The sequence below is a fragment of the Cynocephalus volans genome, chromosome 1 (genome assembly GCF_027409185.1).
Source record: "Cynocephalus volans isolate mCynVol1 chromosome 1, mCynVol1.pri, whole genome shotgun sequence".
In the NCBI taxonomy this organism is placed as follows: Eukaryota; Metazoa; Chordata; class Mammalia; order Dermoptera; family Cynocephalidae; genus Cynocephalus; species Cynocephalus volans.
The window spans coordinates 91,070,610-91,090,434 of NC_084460.1; the positions used below are offsets into that span (position 1 = coordinate 91,070,610).

Genomic DNA, 19,825 nt, shown 5'->3' on the forward strand with positions numbered 1-19,825 from the left:
CACTTACACAATTTTATGTTACATCCTGCTTAATCCTAAATATTCAAAATATAATTTTATATATTCTTTACCAGATGATGCTGGACATGTTGGCTGCACTGCACTATTAGTGTATGGACTATTATCAGTTCATAAATTCTTTCATTCCAATACTTTTCTGGCAATGTTTCCTTCCAGCAGTATCCTATTCAAATTAACCACCAAGGAAATTTTAGTAATCTAGTAATCATGCCACTTCAACCAATTAGGGGCTGTAAGTACTTCAATTGACACTAGTGAAATGGTCTACATTTTTATCCAGCTGAAAGGTAATCCAGTTCCAAAATTCCATTTAGAATCTGCTTCCAATGACCAATTTTGATAATAACTACTTTAGGTCAAGTTTCCTAGAAAGTGACCCTGTAATAAATATTTCCATATAGAAGGTTGTTTGAGGTCTGCTTCAAGGAACACTGTTTAACTATGGTCAAGTTCTGCCGCAGGATCGAATACAGCACGAGTATTGCCAAGGTCAAAAGGCAGGTAAGTACTACCCAGGGAAGATACTAGTACATAATTAAAGATCTTTGAGAAGAGACAGCAGGCACACCATGCTCAGGTGGTACAGCGTTTACACACAAGAGGAAAGAGTGCACAAGATCCTGCCCCTTTCATTGCATGGGTCCTCCATGACTAGTGGGTCCATAGCACAGCTATCGTGGGACAGTGTGGCTGCATGCATCCCCGCTTAGTGCTGGAGTAGAAGAATCCTGACCTTTGCCCAGAGGAGTATGAAATACAGATAGCTGGGGTGTGCCTGAGGGTCATTTGCACACATACCTAAGCAGTTCCAAGCAAAGTTTACATGTGCTTGAAACAGAGGGAACAGGAACATACAGGAGGTGCTCTGAGCTCTTTGTGTGTAATGTGCTTTGAGGGCTTGTCAGCACATCCTGTACTCTTGTACTGAGCACAAGGTTCTTCCTGGGAACTCAGGGGAGGCTTCAGGCTGCACTTGAATCCTTTCTTCACAGTTTTCCCCTGACTGCCATGTGTTCTGGAAAGAAAAATCTTAAGCATCCTTTATGTAGACTTGTCATCCATCATGGACAATTAGCCACCACTGTGTCCTTTCGCACCAGAGCTATCCATATTTCCATTGTAGAAACATCCTGTCAAGTGTAAGAAGCACTTGATGAGGGCCAGGAGGCAGCCCACACCCACAATGATGAACTGGCCTGCCTGGAGAACAGTATGTAAACATGAGCTCCAAGTGCCCAGATTCAGCCATTTAAAGAGGTCCAACATGGGCTTACTGGTGAGAGCAACTGCACCACCAAAATCCAATGTGTTGTTCATTCAATTTCTACACATTTCTCTCTTCATGGTGGCCATTATTGATGTACACATAGTAAGACGTTAACTGTAACATACCTCCTTGTTCAGCCAGAAGTTTAGTCGAGGGCAATGCAATTGTCCAAGACCACCTTCACCAGAAAGTTTAGTTGCTGTATTAATTGGTTGTGGCTTTAGCCATAGCCACCACCATGGTTAGTGATATGTTTTGCACCATGGTCTGTAGGGCATGGACATCTATATGCATACAGAGTAATGGAACCAGCTGTCTGATTGGCCCCCATAGAGGGAGGACATGCAGGACATCTGATGGTTAAGCAGGATGAACCTTATTCATCCATTCACCCAGGGATGTTGTTGTGCAGGAGCACCTAGAGTACCCAAACCTCCAAACAGCAGGCCCCCTCTCTTGAAGTCAAGCACTATGTGGCCCAATACACTCTGCAAGGAACAGATGGGGCAGGGAGCACATGTCACCATGATAAAGGACCTGTTGTCTAAATAGTACTAATCTGGCAGTAGAGGCCTTGATTCATCTATGAGACCACAGGCACGGAGAAGTTACAGGGAGTGTTGGACTTCCTGAAATGTCAGTTGTTTATAGTCTTCTGCAGCATTACGTACCAGTTCAAAGATACGTTAGTGCATGAAATTCCACATGATCCTTGAATTTGGATGCGCAGCAGGGCTGTGGCATGTTGCTCAGAGCCAATTGATTCGGGAGGAGACCTGGACAATGCAGGGCATGATGAATTCACTCTGGATCCAGGGGTGGCAAACCCAATACTTCATTAGATTGTTACCCTGGGCTACTGCTCAGCTAATGTTGATTACTGTATTATCCTGTCGTGTCTGACACCATGAGGTCCTGAAGGAAAAGGGACAGAGAAGGTTAGTTACCTCTCCCCTCCTTGGCCTCCAAGTATCTCAGATGTTCTCAGCCTACCAAAAACAGGGATTATCTGGCTGGCTTACACTACCCCGTCTGTCTGACCTTGCTGGGCTTTCACTTCCTAGCTGTGTGTAGCCACGTCTTGCGTCACTGGTCCTGGAAGCCAACCAGCAACCCAAGGTGCTCCTTTTCCCAGACTCCTGTTGGAGCCAGGCGATGGTGGATGTGACCCAAGTACCCTTGTTGTACTATTTTTGCCTTTTGGCATGAGTCACACGTGACCACTGCATCTCTGGCCTCTGCCTCACACATGGATGTGTGCCCAGTCCCACATATTGGCTGCAGTGTCATGTCTATTCAGCTGGTGGCTTCAGGGGGCTATAGTGGCTACCAACTTGATCCAGGCTGAGTCAGCCTGCTTGATTCAGTTGTTCTCAATTTAGTAGCGGCCTTTACTATGTCCATCTACATGAGTGACAAACATTTTGCTTCCCCACTGTGCCAGTTTTTGCCATAGAGCTTGTTTCCATACTGGGACATGTTTGATAGTGGAATTTTCTTTTCTGCTATTCCCCTGACCATAGTGCCAGACCATTTGCCATAGCTCAGGAGTCAATGAATTATGATCAGGGAGGATTTAGAGGTACCCTGCATGACTAACCACATAGCCATCAACTCTGCCCATTGAGCAATTTGACCTCACCCTTGGTCAGTGTTGATGTGTCCATCTTGAGGGTATTTGGCAGCAATAGCCCAATGGACTCCAGCAGGTTGCAGGTATATTCCCTGTACACTTCATTTAAGTTGATCTATTAGTTATCCAGACCACATCTTGTTGGAGAACCTCCTCCAAGCATGGTTCCTAACAAGCAACTTGGCTAGCTGTAGGTCCCATGGCATCCAGAGGTGGTCCTCCCAGGGTGTGAGCCACTCGTTCATGTAAGTGTGTGACTGCATGGGGACCCAGGTGAGCTCAGTCTTGCACATGCCATTCCCCTTTGATGATGGAACTTTGTTGTGTTTGCCCCACTTAGCTGGATGGGTTAGTGTTGGTTTAGTTCATGATGGGCAAGTTGGGTCACAGCAACATCATAGACTAATGAGGTACACGTGAACCAGTTTCCATTAGTGCCCAGTAGCAGGCCAGGTGCTTTCACTCAAATGAACATTATCTGAATGCTACTTCTGAGAATTTCCTCATGCAAAACCACATTGGCCATAGAATGCCGGTAGCAGTCTCTTCTGCCATAGGCTCTAGTTGTCACGGGGTGTTTCTGAGACCTGCAGTTCAAAAGGACTGAAGGGTTCTAAGAGTCTCAGTGGCAGGGATTGATTGAGCATTGCTTGTCTTCCAGCACATGCTTGTGTTTGAGGGCCAACTCAAATGCAGAGTTGGTATGTGACCTTCACCAGTGGGGCAAGCAGTCTATCCAGGTGTGCTACCTCCAGTATTCAAATAGTCACTCCAGGTTCTGTGCTTCCTTCTTTGAAACTGGGAATGCTATTGTCAGGAGTTTCTCTTTAACCTCAGTTGGAATGTCTCATTAGCTGGACTGCAGTCAAAGTCAAGCCTAAAAATATGACTTCTTGAGGTGGTTCCTGGGTCTTACTGAAGTTAATGGCCCAGCCAGCTGAGGTTATTGCCTGGACCACATTGTCCTGGGCCCTTGGACTTGTGTCTTTATCTAAGCCAACCAAAATATTGTCATCAATGTAATTTAGACAGAAGACCATGGCTGGGGGCTCAGCCTTCTACAGATTGTTTCAGTTTAGGGAGATCACCAGGTTGAAGGTATATCCCCCATATACTCCTGACAACCCAGACATTTAGAGACTCAGATTTGTCATCCACTCACCCTTGGAAATTATTTATTTAATGAGGGTAATGATCTGTTTGTAACACTGGGATCCTCCATCATCTGGCTCAGACTTCTCTACTACTTATGGGAAAAGAGAATCTGCACCACTCCCTCATCCAGTATGTGGAAAATTAGGAGTGTATGGGTTCTTTTGCCTTTTGTCCATATCACCATTTTATCTTAACCAGCTCAGGCTCAGGAAACCTCTTATTTTAACTTGGTCAATGTTGGCAATGTCATCATTAGGTAGCCACTAGATAAAAACTGGGTGTTTTTGGGCTAGAAGATTCTCAGGTCTGGGCATGCCTGAGCAAGCAGCATGAAGGCAGTGGGCCAGTAGTCAAAGAATCATTTGTCTGGCTTTTGATTTTCCTACCTCTTTAACCTCTTCCCACATGCACCTGGTTAACTCATCAAGGTTCATGGGAAGATCCCTAGTATCCCATTTGTCATTGTTAGAAGGCCAACCTGCATTCAAGGCCTCTTCAAAAGTCTCATCACCCCCTGGGGAACCAGCACCACCCTGGGATGGGGACTCTGGGGATGAGCACTCATGCTTCCATCATGCCACAGCAGGTGATCTTCCCAGTGATCCTGGTTGCTGTTGCAAATTTGCCTCAGGTGGTCAAGCTGTGTTGTAGAATGGAATATAACAGGGGTGTCCTCAGGGTCAAAGAACTATTCAGGGAAGAGGCCAGTGCATGATTCGAGGTCATGGAGAAATGACAACACTCACACCAGGCTAAACCGGTATAGTATTTGCTTACAGAAAGAGGATAGACAGAGTACACAAAATCCAGCCCCTTGCAGTGCCTTTGTTCCCCATGGCTAGTGGGTCTATTGCACAGCCATCATGGTATAGTGTGGCTGCACATATCCACTTTGTGCTGCAGTAGAAGGACCCTGACCTTTGCCCTGAGGGGTCTGAAATAAAGAAAGCTGGAGGTATGCTTGAGGGCCATTGACACATACATAGCTAAGCAGTTCCAAGAAAAGTTTACATGTGTCTGATACAGAGGGAAGAGGGACATACTGGCTGTTCTCTAAGCTCTTTGTAGGAAGTGTGATTTGTGAGCAGGTCAGCACATTCTGTACTAAGCACAAGGTTCATCTTGAGAACACAGGCAAGATGTCAAGTTGCACTTGGACCCTTCTCTCATGAACACTGTATACAGCACTATACATAAGGGAATAAGGGAAACAGGTTTGCACAGAGAAAGAAGTTAAAAGTATGTCGTAATTGTAACAGAGATCTCATTCAATCACACAGCAAGTTCTGGAGCTGAGAAAGGTGATCTTTTTGAACTGTCTGTAATAAAATTAAGAGTGTGTTGTGGACTGCATGTATTTTCCCCCCGAAATTTTAATATTGAAACTCCAACCCTCAATGGGATGGTAATAGAAAGTGGGGCCTCTGGGAGGTAACTAACTGTAGATGAAGTCATGAGGGTATAGCATCCATAATGGAATTAGTGACCTTATAGGAAGAGAAGGAGAATAGAGCTCACTCTCTCCTAGACAGGCAGAAGGTGGCTGTCCACAAGGCAGAAAGTGAGCCCTCACCAGACACTGGGTCTGTCTGTTTCTTGATCGTGGACTTCTCAGACTCCAGAACTGTGAGAAATAAATGTTTGTTGTTTAATCCACTAATTCTAAGGTATTGTTCTTAGAAAAGCAAGAACTGACTAAGACAGAGGGCAAGCATGTATATTCTTGCCATGATCAGTCATTGGATGTTGGCTTTCTTCAAAGTATGGGATATAAACTTGGGCAAGGCAGTTTCTATTAACTGAAAGAAATTCCCAGAGGAATGTAACTGAGATCCATCATCAACCAATAATCCTGTCTGCTGGAGGAATGAGTGCTTCAATTATAAAGAGGGAATGTGGTAGTACGTCATAGCAACCACTACTCTGAAATGAGGATTTTATGTACTTCTAAAGCATCTTTTGGTGCTATTTGGATAGCTTTTGAGTAAAAGGGAAATTAAGATGGGACCGTGTAGCAGCTCCTTTTGTATCATATTTTTGTTGTCAACCAAGAAAAAAACATCATTTATATCCATTCATTAAATAATCTTTTAAAAATTTAAATATTATTTTCCAAAGTAATACAAACTTTTAAAATAGTTCTTACAAAATCAATCTACTGTCTAAATAGATTTCACCATTTTGAAAAGAGAAATAGGTATAATCTGAGGAATTTTCAGACTCATACATGTTATGTCATTGCCATAGTCAGCAGATTTTACTGAGTTTTCATTGGCAACACAATAAAGTAAATATTGTTTGGTGCAACATTCCAGGCATTTCACATTCCTGGGTTTTACCTCTCCAGGTTTACTTGCCAATATTGTTTCCTGTTTTCTTACCCCAATTTGCACATTCAATCCAGTTTTCAGACAAATCAAGATTTGTCAATTCCCACAATTGGTTTGCAGTTTGTCCCCACTCTACTTCCTGTGATAGTTCTGCATTCTCTTTTTTGATTTCCTTGTGTTAATCAGCGGCATTTGAAATACTTCAGGGGACAGATCATACTAAATCCTAGCCTCTCTATGGAGTATTTTCTGTATTCTATTTTTTTTTCAAAAAATTATGCAGATTATTGCTTTAACCTGTGCATTAGTGTTAAGCACTAATGCAGTTCACATCATAGTAAAAGTCACTGTTTGTGCTCATGTATACTCAAATCATTCAAAAGAATTACATTGTTTAAATTTTCATATAAAGAAGAGGCTTCTTTATTTTAGCTCTTTGGATCTCAAGTGCACAGAAGGAGTTTATGCATAATTGTTAGTTCCGATCACTGATTCATACATGGCCACCTACCAATGAGTTATATAACAATAACTTTATCTTACTACCTACATTGTTTTTCCACCAATTAAGATATGCTTCCTTCCACAAGAGTTAACCATCATCCTTGAACATTCCTTGCCTTCTTTTTTATATAATTTAATTCCATTTATGTATATTCCTGTAAAGAATAATTTTAGTTGCTTTAGATTTTATAAAAATACATTTATGCTGTGTAGTATCTTTCATCTTAATTTTTCAATTAATTTTATATTGCTAAGATGTCACAACCTTACTTCAGTTGCATAACACTATATGGTTGCATACTAGTACAATTCATTTATTTTGGCTGTTATTTAATTATAATTGTGTAAGTATGATATATGTTTTTTTTCTAATGTTGGTGGGCATTTGAGGGGTTTCCAATTTTCTGGTTAAGGTTGAAAATGCTGACTGCAATAAAAATTATTGTCCATGTTATTTCTGGAAAAAGTATAAGAGTTTTTCTTGGACATACATGTAGAATAGAATTTGGGGGTCTTAAAGAATATGAACATTCAAATAAAGGAAAATACCTAGCAATACTTAAAAGGGGTTATAAAAGATTGTACTCCCACCAGCAATATATTAGAGATCATGAGCATCCAACATTTCCAGTTGTTGACATTGTCAGAATTTTTATTTTTTACTAATCGTTTGTGTTTAAAATAGCATTTCATTTTATCTTGATGTGCATTTCCATGATAAATATCAAATGTACATTGGGAATATGTGGAGCTTTTTCTATTAAATGCATGCTTATTCCCTTTGCCCATTTTTCTATTGGATTGATTCTAATATACTTATTAATTTGTACCATTAAAAAATATATATATTCTTGCTATAAGCTTCTTGTCAATTTTGTATGGTCCAAATTTCTTCCAGTTTTTAATGTATCTTTTTACCTCCTTTACCTGCTCTTTTGATAAAGAAAAATTCTTAACTTTAAAATAGTTAAATTTATAATTTTTTTAGATTCAATATTTCGTGTCTTTCATAGGAAATTGTTCTCTCCTCCAAGAACTTAAAACATTTAGCTGTATTTTTACTAATATGTTTATAGTTCCTTTTTTGACATTTCAATGATAATTTGTTTTCTATTTTTATATGTGTTATAAAAATGATTTTATTCAATCCTTTATTTTCTGGAGAACCATTTTTGCATCCCCATTAATTGAAGTTTTATTTTTTTAGTCACTGGTCAAACCCAACAGCTCTGCCATCCACAAAAATTTCAAACATAAATAATTTAGTTTCTGGTCATACTAGTTATTTCCACTTTTTTTTTTTTTTTTTCTTCTTAGCTATATGAATGCTACATAGGAATACTTATTATAAGTTTAAAATAAATTCTGATAGCTGGCAGGGTATGTCTTCCCTCACTGTTTCCCTTCTCCTGGGAGTTTTGTGGCTATTTTTGACCTTTTATTCTCCCATAAAAAAATTTAGAAACGTTCTATCAGTTACCACAAATCTCTTTTGAAATTTTGATTGTATTCCTTGAATGTGTGGTATAATTTGGGAAAAACTGAATTTTATGATATAGTTTTCCTATATCTCTTCATGGAATCAATATATATATTTTTTTATTTAAGTCTTCTTTATATCTCGCAAAAAAACCTTTATTTTTTAAAATAGATATCTTGGAATTATCTTGTATTTATTTTAAGCTATTCTTTGATATTATTGTGAAATATTTTTATATTGACTTTTAAACATATATAAAAATATAAGATAAAATAAGTGTATAATAAAATGAGAGAAAAGAAAGAAATGGGGGGAAAGTATAGAGAGAATGTATATATCCCTTTTAAATATTAACATAAGAATGTAATGCTATCTGAATCACATTTTAATATAGAAATCACAGTACTCAGAACCAAATGTTGGCTGTAATTTTAAAATAGTGACTAAACAGATTATTTCCTAATTCTAATAAAGCATTTATTAATTAAAAATACTTTGAGGCAAGTTTTGATGCTCGGTTATTTCAAAATATTTATCTCCTGTCAATGCTTGTCTCCTCAGCTTCTGAACACACACACACACACACACACACACACACACACAAACACACACACATGATTTCTATCACTATTTCTTCTATTTCAAATGAATATATGACACACAAATCTGATCCCATCAACTCAACACCCTTTCCTGCAACATACACATACAAATTCCGTCTCTTGCCATGTTTCTTTCTCTTTTCATTTTTTTTTTTTTTTTGCCAATGGCAAAATTCTCCTTTGTCATCAAAACATCAAAGTCTCAAAACTAAAATTTACAATTAACTTGTTTTCCCTTTCTACCTAATAGGTTACTGATTCCTAGTGTTTCTCCCTATTAGATATCGTCTCCACTCACTGTCAGTGCTTCAGTTCAAGCATTCATTACCTCTTGTCCAAACTTCCACAGTACATTTGTCACTGGTTTAAGTTCCAGTCTTGCTTATGTCCAATTTAACTTACTCATCATCTCCATTACTGCTAAGATTTCAGGTTTTACATGCATATTCCACAAATCTTGATTTGTAAAGTCACTTGCAAAATGGAGATACTCAAGTGTGAAGTTAGGTTTTGCAAAGAGTTAAATGGATTGACTGGTGAATAGGAGTTTATTTAAAATAAACAGTAAAACATAATTAATTATGTGATGACACTGATTTCTTATATTACTTACAAATGTCACTGATCTCTCCGTCACAGCTACAAATAACCAAACTATTAAATGATGGAAAAATTCAGTTTTAGTAATAACATGAAATTAATGACCACAACCCTGGCTGCTATTCATCCAACCCCTTCCCTATTTCTTCATCAAACACTTGGTAATGGTATAATTATCCATGATCAGTGTCAAGACTCAGAGAAGTGATGGGAAGGTAGCTGAGAGAGCTGTGTTTGCCATTTCAATTACTTTATAATAAACACACTCTGAAATTTTAAAACTTCACTGTGAGTTCCTCATTTTTAATGGGCATAAACTTTTCAGAAAAATAAAGTTTCTTCAACATAAAAGAGGGTACCCTGTTCCATCCCTATTTTTAGCTTTAGAAGAACCACCTTGCAAAGAAACACCATAGTGAAAAACATGAGCTTTGATGTCAAACAGGACTATATCCAAATTCCAGCTCAATCATTTGCTGGCTAAGTAGTGGTGGGCGAATAGTGAAATCCTTGTGAAATTCACTTTTTGCATCTCTAAATGGAGTTGATGATAAATGGTTATACCACTATAGGGGAGATAAATATAAGATAATTCATTAGAATCAGTTGTAACAAGGTGTTTTCTTAATTTCTTAAACACAAGCATTTTATTATTTTTATTTATTTATTTATTTATTTTTTACTTTGCCAAAGAATGCTCTTAGAGTTTTATTACACTCTACATCATTGAAAATAAAGTATAGCACACACATTATTTTACTGTGGAAATATATATTATATATAATGCTATATTTAGTATAAATGTGTTCAGATATATCATATATATATACATTTCAGAAACACCTAGGCAAATTCTTTTAAGTCTAAAACAAACAAAAAAAGCTAGGAAGCCAAGTAAGACAAAGTTGATAGCCCTTTGATTGTTGGCCACTTTATAGCTGAAACAATGGTTTAATCATTGTTACAAGCACACACTACATCAAATAAAAATGTAAATATCGTTTCCTTAAAGTTGAAGAGAAAATTGATATTTCGCACATGGAAAAGCTCCAGTGGCCAAAAATATTGAGATTTTGTCATCATTTGCTTTAACCTTTTGAATGGCAGAGATTCAATGTGCTGGCTCTCAGATGTTTTGAGAAAGGAGGTTATAATCCATCACTAGATTGCAGATTCACCATTGAATCCCTTACCCCTAGCACAGTGTTATCATATAGAAGGCATTCAATCAATATTTATTGAATCAATAGATAAATTTTTCATTTGTTGTTGTCTTGTTAGGTTTGTCCTTTAATCTTCATACTAAGGATGTAAGCAGGTTATTCACCTCTCCCCTACCCCTCCTTAAGACATTGGAGTATTCTGCAGTTGTCTGTGTGTCTGTGAACTTACTTTTACTAATGGTTTGTGTACCTTCAAACGTTTTCGTGCTGCTCCTTAGTGTTGTATTCTTTCAGAAACACAAGCATTTTAGAGGCCTGGTGTCTAAGATATGAAATAGAACTTGGACTAATTACAAAAACTGTTTTCACAATCTTTTATATAAATCACTGTCATATAACAATTTCCTTGACATAGAAAGGCATATATTCTAATCAATTACTATCCAAGGAGATTATGACTAAGAGTTGTTAGAAAACTTTCTAAAGGTCACACAGTTCACAAAAGACAGACCTAAATATTTGATATAAAGTATCAGATTTCAAACCCTAACTGTGCATTAGCAATGCCAGCATGCAATAGCCAATGCAGGGCTTCCTTCTGCAGCAGTCATTGCAGACATCCTGTTTTACGGTTGTTGACTAATCTATCTGCCAGGAAATTATATTAATATATACCTAAATCTGCTTCACAGTAATTTCTAACCCATAATCTTACCTTGACTCTCCAGAGCCAAACAGAATAAGACAATTTGTTTACACTGAATGATATTTCAAAAACTATCATGTTCCTTGAATACTGTGTTTTTCAGATGTTACACAATTCTGGAGAAATCCTTATTTGGATAAACATCTAGGGAAGATTTTAGGGTAAAATACTACAAATCCTCCTATCAGATATGTTGCCAATGACTGTGATGAGCTCAGTCAGTGCTCTCCTTGGTCAGGTTCTCATCATGAACATTCATATCAAGTGTGTTTTGCTATTACAGATGTGATTATACTATTATAAAAGTAAGGTAGGAAGCTTTCTATCATAAAAATAACCACTAGTAAGTTTAAATTATAAGGTAATTTTGAAATTAGTGTGAGTTTTAGCAGTTGGAGTCATCAGGTCCAAAAATATGTTAAAAGAAAGTTTGAAAGGTGTGAGGAAAATGCAGTCAGTATAGCCAGTCCCCCTCACCTCATATCCAGCTGGGTATGATTCAGCATATCCGTTGTAAGCGAGTTATATAAGAGCGGTGTAACTGCGCATGTGCACCCATATACTCCTTGGCTCATTGCCATTGTTGTGTATTTTTGGTATAAAAGGCAGCAGCTCTGAACTATTGGCCGGAAAGCTCACATGGGAAGAAAGCATGTCGATCCTGTTACCGGCTGCCAGAACCTTTTTCTATTACCTGACCCTTGACCTGTACAGGACAGGGCAGAGGGGTCTGTGATTCAGCCTGACAGTAGGTCATCAAGATGGCAAAATAGATGATCCCCAGCATTATTCTTCCCCACAATCGAACAATTTACAATTATTAAATAGCAAAAACTGCCAACCTGGGAAGAGAGCTGGAGCTCAAGGGAAGAGAAGAGGGACCCACAAAGTTCGTGAAGGCAGGAGAAGCTGCAGCAAGAGGAAGAAGAAATCATTCCAACCTTTTTCAAGTCCCAGCTGATTCAGGGTTGGCCCTGTGAGAGGAGAGAAGAAGCTGCAGCACACGGAGCAGTAACCAGAAAAAGCCACAGATGAGCCCTTTGTGTCAAGTCTCCTGGATCCTGAAGGGCAGAAGAGGGCCTCAGAGTGCACCTTACCAATCTCCATGACAGCGAGACCACTGATAGTGTTCCCCTGGACTGACCTAGGAGTGAAAGGCCACAGCTGACCAACTAAAGATAAGACCCACCCAGAGGCTGATGAGTCATTGCAAGGGATCCACACATGGATCACCCCATGGAAAGGATATGGAGTTTGGAAAGGAGGCTGGCCTGCTGCAAGAACATTGGGATGCAGTGTGGGTAGCATGTCTGCCTTGTAATTGGCACAGGTCTGCTTAGTGGAAAGTAGTCAGGGTGACAGAACTTCAGGGGTGCAGATAGCTCAAAAGACTCAGTTCCAGGCCAGAATTCCCACAGAGTACAGGTTTATCTGAGCTCACAAGACCCAGAAATGATTAAAATGTCAATAATTAAAGCCTGTTCTGCCCAAAAACCTTTCTCCAGAGAATCAGCAGCAAAGCATCAATTTATTGCAACCACAGAGCTCAAGTGCTGGTCCCCATGGGTAGTTCCCCCAATTTAGGTACTAACCAAAAACGTAGACCAGAGACAAAGTTCTGATATTTAACCAGTAAAGGTCTAACATCATAAAAGAACACCTATAAAATCTCAAAGAGGTAGGAATAGCCTCAAATGCGCAGGCATCAATGTAAAGACACAAATATTGACAAAAACAAAGAAATAGAACAGCATCAAAGGAAATAGACCAAGCACCAGCAATGAACCCAAAGGAAAAGCAGATTTATGAAATGTCTGATAGAGAATTCAGAGTAACCCTCACAAGGATATTCAGAGAATAACAAGAAAATACAGACAGAATGTTTAAGGATATCTGGAAAAGTATACAAGAGCAGAATGAGAAACTTGAGAAAAGAATTGAATCAATTAAAAAAATGAAAAATTCTAGAATTAAAGAAAATATTATCTTAACTGAAAAACTGGATAAAAAGCTCCAACATCAGACTTAATCAAACAGGAAAGAATCAGTGAGTTTGAAGATAGATCATATAAAATTATCAAATCAGATGAACAAAAATAAAAAAAGACTAAGAAACTAATTAAACAAAAATACAGCAAACATGGGACTCCCTCAACTAAAATAACCTATGCATAACTGGCATACCCAGAGCAGAGGAAAAAAGGAGATGCATAGAAAGCATATTCAAGAAAATAATGGCTGAATATTTCCCAAGTATGGAGAAAGATGAAAGTGTCAGGTACAGGAAGCTCAGATGTTGCCAACAAATTCAATCCAAGGAGGATTGCCCCAAGGCACATCAGAATCAAATTATCAAAAACTAAAGACAAAGAAAGAATACTAAAAGCATCAAGAGAAAAGAGACAGATAACATTCAATGGAGCCCAAAACATCTCTCAGTGGATTTCTCAGTAGAAACCCTGCAAGCCAGAAGAGGACGGGATGGTGTATTCTGAGTGCTGAAGGAAAAAGACCGTCGGCCAAGAATTCTGTATCTGACAAAACTAACCTTCAAATCTGAAGGAAAAATAAAGTCTTTCCCAGACAAACAGAAACTAAAGAAATTCATCAGCATTAGACCTGCATTACAAGAATTGCTAAAGGGCATTTTTCAATCTGAAAGAAGACAGCCCTAAAGAGCAGCAAGAAAACATTTGAAAGTACATAATTCATTAGCAAAGTAAGTTACCAGACAATCTCAGAGTATCCCCCAATGTTGTGAGGGTGGTGAATAAACCACTTACATCCTTAGTATGAAACTAAATGACAAACCTAACAAGACTTAAACATATATAAAAACCATATGAGAGATAGGCAATATTAAAAGATGGAATGTGAAAGAACCAATTCTCAAAAGGTTGGTGAGGGGTGGGAATAATATCAAAGCTTACAGTTGTCTTTTTTTTTTCTTAGATATCAAAGTTAAGTTGTTACTAATCTAAAATAACCTGTTATAAGTATAACATATTTTGTGTAAGCCTTATGGTAATCACAACACAAAAACTCTTAGAAGACATAGTAAAAATATTTAGCAAGAAATCAAAATACAGTGATAGTGAAAACCATTCTATCACAAAGGAAGACAGTAAGATTGGAAGAAAAAGCTTAACAGAATGACAAGGAAAAAAGGAACAAAATGGGAGTAACAAGTCTTTATAAATCAATAATAACTAAAGGAAAATGGATTAAATTCTCCAATCAAAAGACAAAGAGTGGCTCAATGGATTATAAAACAAGACTGACGATGTGATGCTTACAGGAAACTCACTTCATGTGTAAAGGCACACACTGTCTGAAAGTGAAGGGATGGAAAGAGATATTTCATGGAAATAGAAACTGAGAAAGAGCAGGAGTAGCTATACTTATACCAGATGAAATAGACTTCAAGCCAAGGAAAGTAAAATAAATAAGGAAGGCCATTATATAATGATAAAGGAATTAATTCAACAAGAAGATATAACAATTCTAAATATATTTGCACCCAATTCCTTAGCATCCGGTTATAAAAAGCAGTTACTAGTAGACCTAATGGGAGAAATAGACTCTAACGCAATAATGGTTGGGTACTTAAACACCTCCTTTTAGCAAAGGACAAATCATCCAGCAGAAAATTAACCAGGAAACCAAATTATTCACTACTGTAGGCTGACTTAACCTAGCTGACATATCTAGAATATTTCATCCAACAGCTGGAGAATACACATTCTTCTCAGCAGCACATGGAACATTCTCTAGAATAGACAGTACCTTAGGTTACAAAATAAGCCTCAACAAATTTTTTAAAAAATCAAAATATCTACTACCTTGTTTAACCACAATGGAATAAAACTAAAAATCAGCAACAAATAGTATACTAGAAGCCATACAAATACATGTGAATTAAACAACATGCTCCTAAATAAACAGACCAATAACAAGTAATGAGATTGAAACAGTAATAAAAATTCTCCCAACAAAGAAAACCTCAGTACCAGATAGCTTCACTGACAAATTCTACCAAACATTTAAAGAATAATTAATACCATTCTTAAGAATTAATACCACTTGTAAGAATTAAAACCATTTTTCTCAAATTCTTCCAAAAAATTGAAGGGGAGGGAATACTTCCAAATTCATTCCACAAGGCCAACATTAACCTTATACTGAGACCAGAAAAAGACATATACAAAAAAGAAAACTACAGCCCACCATCTCTAATGAACACAGATGCAAAGATCCTCAAAAAATACCAGAAAACAGAATCCAGAAACATATTATGAAGATTATTTACCATGATCAAGTGAGATTCATTTCAGGAAGGCAAAGATGGTTCAACATATGCAAATCAATAAACATGATAAGTCACATCTACAGAATGAAGACAATCATTTCAATATACAGAAAATCATTTAATAAAATCCAACACCCCTTCATGATAAAAAACACTCAACAAATTAGGTATTGAAGGAAAGTATCTCAACACAATAAAGGCCATATACTACAAACCCATAGCTAATATTATACTGAATGGACAAAAATTTCAGGCTTTTCCTTTAATATCTAAAATAAAACAAAGATGCCTTTATTTACTTTACCCACTCTTATTCAATATAGTACTGGAAGTTCTAGCAAGCACAATGTGTCAAGAGAAACAATAAAGAACATCCAAATTCAAAAGTCAAACTATCCCTATATGCAGATGATATGATTATACACATAGAAAACCCTAAGACTCTACCAAAAACTTACTAGAACTAATAAATGAATTCAGTTTAGTGACAGGACACAAAATCAAGACACAAATCAATAGCCTTCCTACATGTCAATAATGAAATAGCTGAAGAAGAAATCAAGAAAATAATCTTATTCACAACAGCTACCAAAAAATGAAATATGTAGTAGTAAATTTAACCAAGGAGGTGAAAGCCTCTACAATGAAAACTAGAAAACATTGGTGAAAAAAATTAAATAAGACATAAATAATTGGAAACATATCCCATGTTCACGGGTTGGAAGAATTAACATCATCAAAATGTCTGTGTTACCCAAAGCAAGCTACATGTTCAATGCAGTTCTTATCAAAATACCAATGACATTTTTCACAGAAATACAAAAAATGATCTCAAAATTTGTATGTAACCACAGAAAGAATGAAATCAGAGGCATCACAATTTCTGACTTCAAAATATACAACGAAGCAATGGTAACCTAAACAGCATTGTAGTGGTATAAAAAATAGACAAATAGACAAATGGAACAGAATATAGAGCCCAGAAATAAACCCATGCACTTACACACAACAGATTTTCAACAAAGGTGCCAGAAACATACAATGGGGAAAGGACAGCCTCCTCAATAAGTGATGCTAGGAAAACTGGATATCCACAACTAGAAGACTGAAATTAGACCCCTATCTTTGACCATACCCAAAAAACCTCAAAATATATAAAAAAAACTTTAAGACCTAAAACAATAAAATTACTAGAAGAAAACATAGGGGAAATGCTACACAAAATGGAAGTGGGAAGAGCTTTTTTTGAGAGAGATTACAAAGGCACAGGCAACTAAAACAAACATACACAAATGGGACTACATCAAACTGAAGAGCTTCTGCACATGAAGGGACACTATCAACAATGTGAAGAAATAACTTGCAGAATGGGAGAAAGTGTTTGTCAACTACACATCAGACAAGGAGCTAATATCCAGAATATAAAAGGAACTCAAATAACTCAACAGCCAAAAAAAAAAAAAAAACCACACAAAAAAAAGAACCGAGAGGAGCTTAACAGACATTTCTCAAAATAAGCCACACAAATGGTGAACAGACACATAAAAAAATGCTCAAAATCACTAATCATCAGGGAAATACAAATTAAAAACACAATGAGATATCATCTCACCCCATGTAGAATGGCTTTTATCAAAAAGACAGAAAATAACAAATGCTGGAGAGGAGGCAGAGAAAAGCGAGCCCTCCTACATTGTTGGTGGGAGTGTAAATTGGTTCAACAAATGTGGAAAACAGTATGGGGGTTCCTCTGAAAACTAAAAATAGATCTATCTTGCAAAGCACCCATCCCACTACTGGATACATATCCAAATGAAACAAAATCAATATACCAAAAAGACACCTGCACCCCTATGTTCATTGCAGCACTACTCACAATAGCCAAAAGATGGAATCAACCTAAATGCCCATCAACGGATGAATAGACAAAAACAATACAAAACAAAACAAAGAAACAAAAACGGTGGTACATATACACAATGGAATATTATTCAGGTATAAAAAGAAATGATACTCTATCATTTGCAGCAACATAGATGGATCTGGAAGCCATCATGCTAAGTGAAGTATGTCAGGCACAGAAAGACCAATACTGCGTTGAATCTAAATACTCATGTGGAATCTAAAAAGGAAAAAGAAAAAGTGGTTCTCACAGAAGCAAAGGGTAGAATATTGGTTACTGGAGGTCGAGAGAGGAAAAGGGTAGGGGAAAGGAGAAGCCGTGAACTCATAGGTACAAACTATGTTATCTACCCTAAAGGAATCATTGTGCACGTATGCTATACTGAAACAACATACTGTACCTCACAAATATGTACAAATAATGTTAAAATAAAAAAATTAAAAAAATAAATTTAAAAAATTTGATAAAAGCAGATATTTTTCTTACTGGTCTACCCTCAAAGAACTAGGAATGTCTATAAATGGGTTATTCCACTTTTTTGTTCCTAGCATGTGAGCTTCTGCATTATATCATGCAACAGGACAGCTTAACTTGTTACAGAACATGCTGGTGATGAAACGTGGATGTTATTGATTACAAAAAATTCACCTCCTGGACTAGGACTCCAATACAGGGCAGTTCATTTTAAATGGACCTTATCAAGTTTCATAAATTGTGTGTTTGTGTGATTTTATATTGAAAATAAAATGCACCTGTGAATAGTAATGATGCACCACTCCATAGTTTAACGCAGCAAACCTAGTCAGTATTGGTACCATTATTTTCATCACTGAAGTCAATCAACATGCTAACTGGAATAACTTCTTTCTAGTTGGTGGTTATATAATTTTAATAGCCTCCATCTGCAATTTTTGTCATTTTTAGCTATTAATTAATAAACTTCATCTGTATGTTTGTATATGTGTGTGTTTACACACATATAATTTGTAAAATTGTAATAATCAGTAAATCCTCATCTATACTGCTCTGGGCTTCACAAGATAGAAAATTAATTGTTGCTAAACAGAACACCTTATATGCAGAGTTAGAAGGTTGAAGATATTAATATCTAAAATTCCACCAAGGACAGCACTAAGAGCCAGTGTGACATATGTACTTTGTGTTATGAAATGGTTTATCAAAGGCTTCCATATGAAACTCTAAGAATAAATATGAGCTTATAAAAGAGCAGATCTCTCTCTCCCCTAGCAGGCAGGGAGCACTGCTGGAGAGAGTTTGCTCCTGGTATATGAAGGGCTACCAAGCAGCAGCAGTTTCCTAAGAAGGAAGGGCATCATCATGGGGTAGTAATTAAATAGAAGAGATAAATGTGCATGAGAACTGATTTTTGTTTCCTCAAATTGAAAGTGCTAACAGGTCCATCAAACATTCTATTCTCATTTACCAGTTTAGTATTTAACCTAGCAATTATATTTCAGGATTCTTTCAGTTGTTATACATACCCAGTTTCTCTGATTTCTTCCTTAGTTAAATATCTCAGGCACATACTCACTGAAAAACAGTCCAACTCTGTTGGCTCTAAACACTCTGAGAAGTTGCAGTAAAAAAAGGAAAAGATTACCTTAAGATGTTAAATTTTCCACAAAGCAATAGATAAACTTCATCATGTAGTTGAGTTTGTCATAATTCAAGAGAAATATAAAGGCCACAGGGAGTTCTCCACAATGTGAACCAATACACAAAGTTAAGTAACCAATTTTCTTATTGCCCTTAAAATCTTATTTCTCTTTTTTCCTCTCCCTCAAAAGAAGTAGAGCAATACAACATCATATCTCTGTAAAATACTTAGGCTTTTTAAATTTCTCCTAAAATTTATTCATAAAAAAACTTCTAAAGCCTCATTTTTCCCTTTTATTTAAAATATTTTTACTTTTATTTGTTGCTGTGATTATAACCCATAGACATTTTTCATAGAATGAGCTGTGTCTGCAGCTTCTGGCATTTCTTCCACTTCTGGAGATCAAGGCATGATCACTATTAATCCAAGATATTTGTATTTCCCAACTTGGCTATTTCTCTGTGTCTTCTTGCTTTCTCTTCCCTTATTTCATAATATTCAAGCTTGTAACATAAATAAATATTAGATACATCA

The 19,825-nt window shown here is 37.0% G+C and overlaps 1 pseudogene; it reads left to right on the forward strand.

Annotated features, from left to right (window-relative positions):
* The first annotated feature begins 462 nt into the window (after positions 1-462).
* Positions 463-19,825, forward strand: part of LOC134382706 (high mobility group protein B1-like) — a 144,920-nt pseudogene continuing 125,557 nt past the window's right edge.